Below are 11,516 nucleotides of genomic sequence, written 5' to 3'. Positions count from 1 at the left end.
GGCCATCATAGTGGGTAAATGGCGGGAAGACGGTGCACACCTCGAGTGTGTGGGCGGGGCCAAACGGACGGGGGCGCTCACGATTATTTTTGGGCTGATGAATGAGTCACTGAATTTAAGCTTCAACTAGGGCACATGCGTTATTGATATCTGCAAGTGTTTCCTGTTGAGGTTTTTTTTTGTGCCAGGACCGTCGTGCCAGAATGAACCCTGACCTTCATATTTATTCAAGAAGAAGACACCATGTAAATAATTTACGATGGCGCCGGCAAGCTGCCAGCGCCATCCTGCAAAAGTTACTTAATTAGCTTCAACAGGAAGCTCCAACTGATAAAATAAAGCAGGCGCTCGAGCCCCTGCTTTATCTTATCTGTTAGAGCTTCCTGTCGAAGCTAATTAAGTAACCATTTGAGGATGGCGCTGGCAGCTTGCCGGCGCCATCGTAAATTATTTACATGGGGCTTGAACTTTTGACCGCAAAATCCGCTCCGATCGCGGATTGCGGATTCTCGGTAAATTCGCGAGAGTTCGCGGATCGCGGATTTACCGAAAATCCGAAAAATCCGCGATCGGAGCGGATTTTGCGCTCATGCTTACCCTTGAACTACTTCCTATAGATGTGTTTCTGATGCTGTGAGTGCAGTGTTTGCTTTGATAATTTACACTTACATATTATCTACACAGGCCTGGCTCTTGGTTCTGCTATTGTTTGTCTCTGATATAGTTAAGTTGGATCACTGAAATAATATATAGGGACAGAATATCGACCATCAAAAATATCGTTGACAAAATATCGACAGTCAAAATATCGAGTTTCTATCTACAAACAGGTAAGTACAAAAATATCGAGTTAAAAATATCGTTTACAAAAATATAGTTGTAAAAAATATCGTATTTACTAAAAACAGTGTTAAATTAAATTAATATTAATAATTAATTACTAAAATATACTTAAAATTACTTAAATTAACTTATAATAATTAAATAATTAATGAAAGTTAAATAAATATTTTTTATTTCATAATTATTAAAACATATATATATAGTAACAAAATATAATAAAATAATACCCAAAAACTGAAAACTGACCCTGAACCCTAAAAATACCCCTTTACCCAAAAACCCAAAACTGACCCTGAACCCTAAAAATACCCCTTTACCCAAAAACTGAAAACTGACCCTAAACCCTAAAAATACCCATTTACCCAAAAACTGAAAACTGACCCTGAACCCTAAAAATACCCCTTTAACCAAAAACTGAAAACTGACCCTGAACCCTAAAAATACCCCTTTACCCAAAAACTGAAAACTGACCCTGAACCCTAAAAATACCCCTTTACCCAAAAACCCCAAACTGACCCTGAACCCTAAAAATACCTCTTTACCCAAAAACCCAAAACTGACCCTGAACCCTAAAAATAAAAACGAATTTTTTTACTATCTATATTATATACTTACATATTTTCACTTTCTATATTATTTACAGTCGATATTACTTCACTTACCTTAAAAACGATATTGTGGCTGTCTATATTCTGTCCTGTCGATATTTTGTCCAAACGATATTTTTGACTCGATATTCTGTCCAAACGATATTTTGGAGTCGATATTATGTCGGTGCACCAGTTAAGTTCTAAGGTTCAGTGCTCAATCAAATTGTGGCCCACTGTCCCAGGCTTTGAGGTTTGCCCCTATAGAAGCATAGTTATCCTGCAGTGTGGCCTTAGAAAGTTTCTCCCACTGCTTCTATGTCATCCCATTGACTGACATTGCCAGTTGATGTGGGATATGTGTGAGAGTCGACTACAGAGTTGTAGCTGAGAAGGTGTGTTTTACTCTAACCACACATCCATAATGATGTTTCTTTGACCTTATACTGGGGGCAGGGGTGTGTGCATTGTGATGGTGTCATATTCACTAAGGCATCATGGTCAGAGTTAGACTCCTAAGGTCTCTTGGTAGTTGTAGTCAGTTCAATGTCTCTTTAACACACCTTGAGAAATGGTGAGTTGCTCAACTAGTGAAGATCAGTGGTGACTTGGCAGAGAAGTGAGATGGTATAGAGTTATGTGTTACAGACATTGATAGGTGTGACATTGTGGAGGAGATGGTGTTGTGGAACAGATTTTAATTTACACATCACTCTAACTTAAAATAAAATGTTGACATATGTCCATTTGTGAATGGTAAGCCTGTGCAGTACAAATGTTTGGGCATGGGAGGGCATCCTACAACTTCGTTTATGACGATCGCTATGAAACAATGCCAGCCAGGGTCCCTGTATACGTGTGAAATACCCTGCCTCCCTTGCCTGGTCCACGGCGGGGCATTGTTTTGCATAGGAATTTATGGCAACAGGTAGTAGTGTGACTTACAGCTGATTTTGTCCACGACGGTGTCTGTTTTGGATGTGATCAAGCTTGTACAGCACCGGCAGTTCGGGTAGGATCCACTCCATAGCAGCATACAACATGTGGAGGTGAGTTTCAGACTTATATCCCTCCTTTTCCGCCGTCTCAGTAATAGTGGTTGGACCACCACCATCACGCCGGATGTGATGCAACTCGTAATTGGGCAGGCAGTCTCACTGGTATTCTGAGCCTCCCACAGCCTTATTGGTCTACTGTGTGCCTCGCTGGGAGTGGGGTGCCAGTGCCAGTGGTGGCCTTCAGGAAGGCAACCTGCCCAACTCTTAATAGGGCGGTCAGACCGCCAAACTCACCTCAGTCGTACCGCCAGCACAGCAGTCCACGGAACTCCAAACTAGTAATCAGCCCCATTGTTCTTACAACTCTACTTGTATTCAGTAATCACATATTTTTCACTCCTCACGAGCACATCGCAGTTACACACTTTTTGGGAGGAACACTACCCTTGTTATGTATTGATGTAAAATACAGACTGTAGTGATTTAGCAATCATTAGATTAAGCATTAGCAGAAGACATTCGCTTTCTTGATCTATCTTGCCAGCTTTACGGAATCCATTTTGTCTTTCTATCGGCCATTTTGAATGCCATGTGCTCTGTCCTACCTTCCTGTCAACTGCTCCTGAAATCTGCCTAGAGATAAAATATGTTTAGCCTCCCTCAGTTTGCACATGCTCAGTAGAGCATGCAGCTGTCTCTAACTTGTAACTGTTAAGATGTATCCACCAAAATTAGCCGATTGTCAGACCTTCCCACTTGTTGCTAGCACACTCTCTGTATGACCTTATATATACCTGAAACCATTAGAAATGAGAGAAAAAGAGAATAAAGAAATTAAAGAAAGGGAAGATAGGGAGCGTCAGTTACAGGTAAATGGCCAATACACTATCCGTAGCCTTCTTTATTAAGTATGGGCGAAATTTGCAAATTCGTGTTCCGCAAATTCGCGCGAAATCGAATTCGCAATCCGCAAAATCCGCGAATTAGTGCGAATTTGCGGATTTTTGTTTTTTTGCGTGTTCGCGGGTTTTTTTGCGTGTTTGCGGGGCTTTTTGCGTGTTCGCGGCGCGCTTGCATGGCGAAGTTACCCATGCGATTGTGTATGGGCACAGCACCCTCTGGTTAACCACTGCCACACTCTGGTTCATCACTGCCACCCGCAGGTTCACCACTGCCACCCTCTGGTTCACCCCTGCCACCCTCTGGTTCACCCCTGCCACCCTCTGGTTCACCACTGCCACCCTCTGGTTCAGCACTGCCACACTCTGATTCACCCCTGCCACCCCCTGGTTCAGCACTGTCACCCTCTGGTTCACCATTGCCACCCTCTGGTTCACGACTGCCACCCTCTGGTTCATCACAGCACCTCTGGTTCACCACTGCCACCCTCTGGTTAACCACTGTCACCCTCTGGTTCAGCACTGCCACCCTCTGGTTAACCACTGTGACCCTCTGGTTCACCCCTGCCACCCTCTGGCTCACCACTGCCACCCTCTGGTTCATCCCAGCACCCTCTGGTTCACCCCTGCCACCCTCTGGTTCAGCACTGTCACCCTCTGGTTCACCACTGCCACCCTCTGGTTCACGACTGCCACCCTCTGGTTCATCACAGCACCTCTGGTTCACCACTGCCACCCTCTGGTTAACCACTGTGACCCTCTGGTTCAGCACTGCCACCCTCTGGTTCACCACTGCCACTCTCTGGTTCACCACTGCCACCCTCCGGTTCACCCATGCCACCCTCTGGTTCACCACTTCCACCCTCTGGTTCACCCCTGCCACCATCTGGTTCATCACTGCCACCCTCTGGTTCACCCCTGCCACCCTCTGGTTCACCCCTGCCACCCTCTGGTTCACCCCTGCCACCCTCCGGTTCAGCACTGCCACCCTCTGGTTCAGCACTGTCACCATTTGGTTCACCCCTGCCACCCTCTGGCGCCATGGTGCTTGGTATTAACAACGTGACGCATTTGAGAGATGCGTCACATTGTAAAGCCCTGCGCCATCAGGAGGCGTTCCGGCGCAGGGGAGGGCGTTCCTAAAAGTGGCTGAGTGAAATCTACAAGATTTCACTCAGTCACTTTTAGGCCAATGCTGCGTCAAAACCCTGTGCCTGCTTGAAGCAGGCGCAAGGCTTGATGCAGCATTGGGGAGATAGGGCCCCCCAGAGCATTGCTGGAGCTGCTTCGCAAGCGCGACGCAGCTCCAGCAATGCGCTGCTTTTACGGCACAGATGTGTGACGCATCTGTGCCGTTTTTGCCACATGGTGCGCCGCATTGTAAATGTGGCGCACCCTGGGTGGCGGAGCTGCGGTGCACAATAACTGGCACATCCCTGGGGATGCGCCAGTTATTGTAAATCTGCCCCTATACATTTAGCCAACGAGGGAGCACTTACTGATTAGACAGTAGAAAGTACTCCAGTTGAGTAGAGGTATTGCACAAAAAGGTGGCATCTTCGTGGACAAACACACAGGGCGGCATTCATTCTGCCCCCTGTTAGACTCATTTTTTGTGCCCTTCTGCCCCCTGTTAGACTCGTTTTTCCCTTGTTTTTCTGCCCTTCTGCCCTCTGTTAGACTCGTTTTTCCCTTGTTTTTCTGCCATTCTGCCCCCTGTTAGACTCGTTTTTTGTGCCCTTGTGCCCTCTGTTAGACTCATTTTCCCTTGTTTTTCTGCCCTTCTGCCCTCTGTTAGACTCGTTTTTTGTGCCCTTCTGCCCTCTGTTATTCCCTTGTTTTTGTGCCCTCTGCCCTCTTTTAGACTCCTTTTTGTGCCCTACTGCCCTCTGTTAGACTCGTTTTTGTGCCTTTCTGCCGCGTTAGACTCGTTTTTTGTGCCCTCTGTTAGACTCGTTTTTCCCTTGTTTTTCTGCCCTTCTGTCCTCTGTTAGACTGGTTTTTTGTGCCCTTCTGCCCTCTGTTAGACTCCTTTTTCCCTTGTTTTTCTGCCCTTCTGCCCTTTGTTAGACTGCTTTTTGTGCCGTTCTGCCCTCTGCATCACCACATCATCACTCAGCGCTACCACAGCATCACTCAGCACCACCACAGCACCACTCAGCACCACCATAGCATCACTCAGCACCACCACAGCATCACTCAGCACCACCACAGCACCACTCAGTGCCACCACAGCATCACTCAGCACCACCACAGCATCACTCAGCACTACCACATTATCACTCAGCACCACCACAGCATCACTCAGCACCACCACAGCACCACTCAGCATCACCACAGCACCACTCAGCACCACCACAGCACCACTCAGCGCCACCCCAGCATCAATCTGCGCAACCATTCAACAACAACTGGTTCAAATATGTTCTCTCAATGTTTCAAACGTTATTACAAATGTCACAAAAAGATGTTAATATTTCACTTCTGTTCTTGGATTTCCATCACAATAAAATACACTGAACATAATCTTCACAAAAGTTATTTACAAACGTTTAAGCTATTGCCATTATAAATTAAAATCACTTTTATGTAAGTATTAATTATAAAAAAAAATTAAAAGCCATTTTAATTTGTAATATCAATACAGCTAAGTCACGTAAATACAAAACATGTTGCATTACAAATGCTATAGGCGTCACATATGCGAAAGTTATAACTATTGGCAATGTAAATGACAAAGCTATTAATTTAGCTATTTTCAAAACCAACACATAAATAAAAAAAATTGTCATTTACAAGACCAATAGCTCAAACTTTCCTAATGCGAGACCTATTGCATTGCAAATGCTTGTTTTTATATCTGTCAGTGCTTCCTGTTGAGGTTTAATTTCCATGACAGGCGCCTCATTACCTACTTGTAACTATTCTCTGACCCTGCTTCAAGGGTCAGAGCAGGGTCAGAGAATTGTTGCAAGTATGCAACGAGGCGCCAGGAAGCACTTACAGGCTTACAGAAGCAGGTGCCCTAGTTGAAGTTAAAATTTTTGTAACCCTTTTGTAAAAGGTTACAAAAAATTTGCTTCAACTTTTGCACCTGCTGCTGTAACCCTGTAAGTGCTTGGCTGAAATGTCGTCCCCGCTGATTTGCGGGTTTTACCGCGATTTTGCGAGATTCGCAGATCGGGAAATCGCGGAAAATTCGGAAATTTCGCGAGCGAAACCAATTTTTAGCCCATGCTTATTCTTTATCCTATTCCTAATAAACCCTAAGATGATTCTCTCTTATTAGATCGTTGTCCAACTCCGTGCTTTCCCCTCTGCTCCTGATGAGTCAGATGAGGCATCTCCTAAGGATCAGGATAAAGCCCGAGATACTCGCTCAATGCTGAGTGTCGAACGTTCCTCTCAGATTAGATCTGAGGCGTGCAGAGCCGATCGTAGTACTAATGTTGCTTCCGAAATTATGGATACTATTCGAAATTGGACAGAAAGGGAGCAATAATATTTTACCGAGATATTTGCTGGAGAGGTTCTTGAGAGATTTAGGAAACATTCGATAGAAATGGAGCCAGATGATATAGCAGTGGCTTGTAAGCAATTACGTGAAGGTTCTTTTGTTTTTTCCCAGGTGCCTGACACAATCAGATGCTTGGTTAAACTATGCGATGAAGTAGTTTGTTTGCGGGAGGAGAAAAAGGCAGCAGACGCAGCTGCACAAACATCTCGAATCAGCATGGCACGAGCTCCGACGTTCGAAACAGATAAGAATGTTGTACAAATGAAACCTATTCGGGAAGCCGCGCCTTTATATGTTCCTTCTAAAGGAGCAGGCACAAATGATGATAAGACTTCGGCTGATGCAAAAGGGTATTTTATGTATAATTGGGTTTACTCTCCGTGGAGTAGAGCAGATGTCATGGCTCTTAAAAATGCATTGCTCGATCCATGAAAGAATCCGACAGCCTTTTATGAAGAAATTGAGGGTGCCATTAGTTATTGTACTATGACTTTGTCCGATATTGATTTGTTCTTTGGAATAATATTACCGCCTGATATGTGGAGAACTGTGCGTAAAATTAATGATCGTGCAGTATTTGGGGCACTGTGGGCAGATATAGAACAATCAGATAAAGATAGAGAACCTGCACAAAAATCATGTCAGCAAATTTTAGACCTTCCAGCAGCTATCTTGGTTAAATTAAAGACGATTAGTCCCCCTAAAAAGATAGATTGGACTATGCTAGCATCTGGCAAGCAAAAGATAGATGAATCAGTTTCAGACTTTTTCACACGTTTTGAAGAAGCATTTCATGATTTTAGTGGTCAGTCTATGACAGATGACACGGGTAGGCATCTGTTTGCCGATAAATATGTCACAAACCTGTTGCCAGAAATAGCTAGTTGCCTAAAGACCAGCGAAAGTTCATGGACTACCTCCTCTCCGGTTTCTCTCCTCACTATGGCTCAGTATTATGAACAGCAAGAATCAGATGGAAAAAGTAAGGAGGATAAAATATCTAAAGAATTGATAACAAAGGTTACAATGGCTCAAGCTTATGGCCCACCTTCTAGAGGTAATAATAGAGGTGGATGTGGATCTTACGGTCCATCTCTCCCTTACAATCCTCGTGCGGATTTGTCTGTTGATCAATGCGCATATTGCAAGCAATTTGGTCATTGGATTTCTAATTGTCCGGTGCTACGTGCCCAGCAGGGTTCACGTGGTCGGGGACAAATGAGAAATTGTTCAGGATATTCAGGGCCTAGAGGAAACACAAATGATTGTGCTAGGTTTGATGCTAATACACGTGGACAAGAGGGAGCTAATACTTTTGATAAATGGAATCAATACCAAATGTCTGACTATGAGCCGTCTACTTTACAAGACTCTGCTTATGCATAGGATTGGCTATGATGGGGTGAGGAATCAGTTGAAGTTCCAGTAGATCAGAAGAGTCCTTATGTTACAGCACATGTTTTGGGTACTACTGATCAGTTTCTGGTTGATATAGGAGCTACTCGTAGCGCCTTGTCTAACCATTTGATTCCTAGGGCTCCCCTGTCTGGCTTAACTATTACATCAATAGATTTCGATGGAACATCCTCCCTTAGCCCATTGTCACAACCACTTGTACTCCATGTGGATACATTTACTGCTCCATGTCCATTTTTGCTTTCTCCGAATACACCAGATAATATTGTGGGTCTTGACATGCTTAAATATTTTAGGGCCACGATACGATGTTCTCCGGAAGGAGTACGGGTTATTTTAAATGACAACCACCCCATGACTGAGAGATTCTGTATTGTTAAAGAGGATATTGCACTAGCTTCACTACTTAACACTCTGTGGGCTACTTCAGACACTGACGTAGGGCAAATGATTATTCCACCAGTACATATTAGTGTCAAGGAGGGTGGTATACTGCAGAGAATGCCTCCGTATAAAATCTCTCGAGAAGGAGAAGAAGAACTTACACGTATTGTAAAGGACCTGATTGAAGTGGGGGTGGTGGAAGAAGTTCCTTACAATGTTTGCAATAGTCCGATTCTTCCCATTTTTAAAAAAGTTGCTGACACTAAGATCTATAGATTTATCATAGATTTGCGAGAGGTCAATAAAATTGTAATACCACAGTATCCTGTAGTATCTGACATAACGACATTGCTTACATTGGTTCCTCCAACTGCAACTACATTTTCTCTAGTGGATCTAAAGAATGCTTTCTTTTCGATTCCTATTCATCCTGACAGCTGATATTTGTTCGGCTTCAATTTGAATAATAAATCATACAGATTTTGTAGAGTTCTTCAAGGGTACACTGAGAGTCCGAGTATCTATAGTCAAGCCTTGAAAAGACAACTTGATTCTTTTGTTTTGTCTGAAGGAGTGGCTCTTATTCAATATGTCGATGACATCTTGTTGGCAGCTGATAAACCTGAGCAGTGTGAAAAATGTACTTTGTCCTTACTTTCTTTTCTTGCAACACATCACCATAAAGTATCATGAAAGAAATTGCAATATTGTAGACCGAAGGTAACCTATATAGGTCATCTTCTGTCTAAGGAGGGACGTGCATTGACACCAGATCGCATTCAAGCAATTTTAGACACTCCAGTACCTTCCACACAGAAAGATGTTCGTGCATTCATTGGGTTAACTTCATTTTGTAGGCAATGGATATTGGGTTTTTCCCACACTGTCAAGCCGCTGTTAGCACTTTTAACTAAAGACACTCTAATTCCTCTCCCTTGAACAGATGAATGTCAAAATGCTTTTCGTCAGTTGAAACAAGCTCTTTGTTCTGCCACAGTGTTAGGTACCCCAGATTATATAAAGCCCATTACACTCTATGTACACGAGAAAGATGGATGTGCATTATCAATTTTAGTGTAGACACACGGTGACAAGCAGCGTCCCTGTGCATATTTTTCTGCAGTTCATGATCCTGTTGCTCGTGCACTGCCTGGATTTTTCCGTTCAGTCGCAGCGACAGCCGTGTCTATACGCCAGAGTGAAGGGATAGTTTTGTCACACAAATTAATGGTGCTAGTACCCCATGCAGTAGATGCCCTTTTGAATCAGACTAAAACTCAGCATTTAACTAGTGCTCGCCTGACAGGATACGAACTGACACTGTTAGCACCTCACATTACACTGAAGAGATGTGCTACACTAAACCCAGTCACTTTGTTGCCATATCCTGCGACTCAGTCTCAGTTAAAGGAGCCTCACGATTGTATATTCCTTACTGAGGAACAGACAAAGGGTCGCATCGACTTGCAAGATACGCCCCTTCCTGATGTCGATGGGGAGCTGTGGGTTGATGGGTCTTGTTTGAAGTTACCAGATGGCACGACCTCAGCCGCGTATGCAATTATGACACTTGAGACAGTAGTGGAAACAGCTCGCATACCACAGAAGTCGGCTCAAGCAGCTGAACTAATAGCTTTGACACGAGCATGTGAGCTTAGCACTGACTTATGTGTGAATATTTACACAGATAGCCGCTATGCTTTTGGAGTGGTTCATGATTTTGGCCTACTCTGGAAGGAAAGAGGCTTTCTTACATCCCATGGTATGCAGATAATCCACGGAGAATTAGTGCATAATCTTTTGACTGCACTTACATATCCGAAGAAAGTTGCCATTATGAAGTGTAGCGCACACAAGAAAATCACTGACAAAATCGGACAAGGGAATGCCTCTGCAGATCATGTGGCACGCGAAACTGCGATACAGCGAAGCACGACACCTATGTATGTAGTAAAATCACAAGCTCAGCGTTGGCATGATGCTAGAGAAGAAGTATTGAATATACAGAGATCTGTTTGACTTCTATTCATTAACAGGTTCGAGAAGCTCTCCCTGATAGATCTACAGGTGAGGGCCAAGATCTCTGTCCTGGTGACCATGTTATGGTGAAGGTGTTTGACAGATCGAACAGCTTGGAGCTGAGGTGGCGAGGTCCGGAGCAGGTGCTGTTAGCTACAAGGACAGCAGTTCGAGTGACGAACAAAAAGAACTGGCTCCATACCACGCATTGCAAACGCGTATCGCCCGCCTTTGTGGAACCTGCAGTTCTGATCGACCATCGAGAGATTCTAGTCACGGAAAAGGGTCAAGCTATCTCATCTGACGAGTCTACAGAAGTCTTCCCGAACCACACGACTCCTGGAACAGCGTGCTACAACTTGAGACCGAGGAAAAAATCTGCAGTTTTGAAGGAGACTGGTTGAGCTACCGCCCTGGGTTTGCGAAACGGAGAGCCAATGAGGCAAGGGGGGCGATCAGCCTTGCATTAGTGTAGTGACACCCGTCTTGGCCCGTGGTGAAGATATCAGCGGCTACCCAAAAGGGATAAGAGCTCCAACAAATTTTGTTTAGGTTCTTGAAAAGATTGAGCATCGTTCCTAATTGAAAATGAATAAGAAAATAATTTATGCTGTAGGGTTTGTTGTTGCCTTGGTGGTTTTGGCAATAACCACGTGGGTTCTTGAAATAATGATTCCTGCTCAACAGCTTTTTGTTGCAACTACTCCAGTTCCACTGGAGCATCTTTACTACACTCTTCCCTATCATGAGCAGAAACATCGACAGTCCTATCTGAATAACACATTCATTCAGATGTTGCATCACACTCATAATGCGACAAACACTACCAATTGTTGGGTGTGTGGGATGATAC

The sequence above is a fragment of the Lissotriton helveticus genome, chromosome 6, assembly GCF_964261635.1.
Source record: "Lissotriton helveticus chromosome 6, aLisHel1.1, whole genome shotgun sequence".
NCBI classification, from domain to species: domain Eukaryota; kingdom Metazoa; phylum Chordata; class Amphibia; order Caudata; family Salamandridae; genus Lissotriton; species Lissotriton helveticus.
Note: the sequence above shows the minus strand (reverse complement) of the source record.